Source organism: Pundamilia nyererei, unplaced genomic scaffold, assembly GCF_000239375.1.
Source record: "Pundamilia nyererei isolate P.nyererei 1_Seehausen unplaced genomic scaffold, PunNye1.0 scaffold00001, whole genome shotgun sequence".
NCBI classification, from domain to species: domain Eukaryota; kingdom Metazoa; phylum Chordata; class Actinopteri; order Cichliformes; family Cichlidae; genus Pundamilia; species Pundamilia nyererei.
In genome coordinates this window covers 12,273,810-12,277,026 of record NW_005187402.1, presented here as the reverse complement: position 1 = coordinate 12,277,026, position 3,217 = coordinate 12,273,810, and the positions used below count along the sequence as shown (strand labels likewise).

Sequence of the window (3,217 nt, the reverse complement as noted above, 5' to 3'; positions counted from 1 at the left end):
CCAGAGTCTCTGGCCTCGATGTGGAACAGAAACTCCTTCTCAATCTCATAATCAAAGGTTTTGAGTGCGTAAAGATTACCGTTCTCTGGATTGATGGAGAACAGCATGGACATGGATGTGTTAGCTATCTCCTTCTCTATTATGAAATAAACTAGATACTGGTTTTCATGGAGGTCGGGGTCAAAGGCAGTGAGTGAGCTGAGCAAGGCCCCAGGTGCGTTATTCTCCATGACACGTATAGTATAAAATGACTGGGGGAACTGTGGGACATTGTCATTAACATCCAGCAGCTCTAAAGTCATAGTTTCATTGTCAGATAAAGGAGGAGAGCCTCTGTCTGTCACAGTGAAAGTGATGTCATATTCTGGCACCTTCTCACGGTCTAATGGCTCCGACACTACTAATTCATAATAGTTATCAGAGGACTCCCTCAGTTTGAAAGGCATATTATCTGGAATACGAAGATCAACTATTCCATTATCACCTGAATCTTTATCACTGACACTAACTACAGCTATCACTGTGTCTGTGGGTGTGTCTTCTTTTATTGGGCTTTGAAATGATTTAATTGATATTTCTGGGTGATTATCATTCATATCTGTCACCTGTATTGTAAGTTTACACTGTCCAGATACTGAGTTAGGTCCCTTATCACTGGCTATAATTTCCATTTCATAAAGTTTTAAATCTTCATAATTTATCATCTCTTTGACTCTGATCTCACCATTTTCTGGATTGAGGTTAAACATCTTTTGTGTCCTTTCTGATGTATACAAACTGTATGAATAAACAATCTCAGAATTTGATCCTTCATCTAAATCAGTGGCATTCAGTTTAATTACTATACTGCCAATTGGAGAGTTTTCCATCACATCTACGACATATTTTTCTTTTTCAAAAGAAGGGGCGTTGTCGTTGACATCAAGCACGCGAACAATGATGCTGGCTGTACCTGTGCGGGTTGGGATTCCACCGTCCACAGCAGTGAGTATTAGATTATGAACAGCCTGTTTCTCCCTGTCTAAAGGTTTTTTTAAAATCAAGTCTGCAAACTTTGTCCCGTCTCTCCCGGTCTGAATTTCAACTGAGAAATGTTCACTTGAGCTCAGATGGTAATTTTTCACAGAATTTGTTCCAACATCTGGGTCTGCAGCATTGTTCAGTGAGAATCTCTCCCCCACCGGACTCGATTCAGAAATGTCCAAATGCATCGTCCCCCTCCGAAAATGTGGAGCGTTGTCATTAATATCCGTTATTTCCACCTCAATATTAAACATCCGCACAGGATTCTCGATAGTAGCGTCTAATTTAAGAACGCAGTATGATGTTGTCTTCAATGGACACAAAAACTCACGGTCAATCCTTTCTAAAATGAACAGTTCCCCCGTTACCTTGTTAATGTCGAGGTATTTTTTGTTAGCTACTACATCCACGCGCATTTTTCTTTCATTCAGCGTCTTCACATCTAACCTCAGGTCTGTTGCTAAATTTGCAACAACAGAACCTTCCTCCATTTCTTCAGGAATAGAATAATGGGTGATTGAAGACGCAGTATTCACGATAGCAGAAAGAAAGAAAATCAGGGAAACGTACCCTGTCCCGCATGACTGTTTGAGATGGTGCATCATCGTGAAGCTTCCGTAACTCTGAAACACCTTGAAATGTGCGGAAACGCAGGTAAATCGTCCTCTTGTTGACTAAACACACGAAACGGACATCATCAGAGAAAATGTTTCTTCCTCACGAGTGACGTACATTTTAAATGGGACCACCTATTCTCCTTCCTCCAATAAATTTACGTGAAATCGATGACCTCACTAATGGGTGTGTTTTTCTGCAAAACAGCGACGGAAACAATTGCGCAACTTTTTAAATAAAAAACAAACAAACATAAAAATAAAATAGTTGTTTTTATTAAATAACAACAGAATCAGGGCGTCTCAATTCCCGTTTAAGAAGTTGCTGATGCGAACTGGGACGTGAATTAGTGAATGCACACGAAGTACTTCCCAGTTTTCGGCATCTTTTCATTTCTTCATGCACTTTTTTTCTTTATTACGCAATTATCATGAGGAAAACAGCGAGTTTGTAACACAGTATCCCGTTTGTCTGGCGGAGTGCGAGGTTTCCTGTGCTGATGCATGAAACAGTACTGGACAAGTAATGACATCAAATGTATCACTGCGCATTGCGAATGGCAGTTACTCTGTTATGATGTGCTACCGATTTTCCCGTCTTTTCTGTCTGTTTTCAACGTCTAAGGAATGATATAAACGCCGGTTTAATTGCAAGACACATCTATTTTTGAAACGGCGCTAAAATTATATTACATGTTTTGTGCCATAAAACTTTATTGCGATTTAATAAACTGTATGCATCACCCGGGTCTTTGTCACACTCACCTAAAGACTGTTTGCTCTCGCTATTGGCAAGGTACACAATGCCTGCCTGCTACTTTACACATAAAATTTAGGCAAGCTACTCGATATAGTGTGCACTCAAAGAGACAATGGAAAGAGTTAAGATATTATTATTAATAATAATAATAATAATAATAATAATAATAATAATAATAATAATAACAACAACAACAATAACAATAAGAATAATTTCAGCCAAGTACAGAAAAGTAAGTGCCAGTTAGTGATCAGACCAGTCAACAAAACTAAACAAACACATCAAGCATGTCTGTATTTTTGTAGTTTATGTACAGTTTCAGTGCGTGTATATATGAAGGCTTTCGTTCTTAAATGTTTGTGCATGCTCGATTATTAACATATTTATTTGAACGCTTGAACTGACTATGTAATATTTTCTTATCTTTTCTTTTTTTTGGGGGGGGGGGCATGTTACTGTCTGTGGTTTTATGCACTCTATTTGCAGTGTTTCTACTGAGTTTTGGACCTTGCCTCTATTGGCACAGCCTACTTAAAAACTCAGTTCTCACATAGGCTCATTTGTAAGTCTCTGTGGTTCTGCATTTATACTGTGTAGAAGTTTCCTCCCAAAAATCATAGTGGAAAGGTTTCACCATTAGGTGTGTTGCTATATGGTCAGAATATTTCAAGTATTTAAACAAAATGTAAATATCATATTTATGACACATTTAATTTCCTCAAAACATGTCTAATTTTTCTTTTTAGGCAACCTTTGTATACTGTTAATCTCTCATCTTCCTTTGTTACATGTTTTGGGTGTAATTCTTTTAAAAAAAAAC

At 38.0% G+C, this 3,217-nt stretch overlaps 1 pseudogene; it reads right to left on the bottom strand.

The window, feature by feature from the left end:
• Positions 1–1,858, bottom strand: part of LOC106455939 (protocadherin alpha-C2-like) — a 6,380-nt pseudogene extending 4,522 nt beyond the window's left edge.
• Between the last annotated feature and the right edge of the window lie 1,359 nt (positions 1,859–3,217).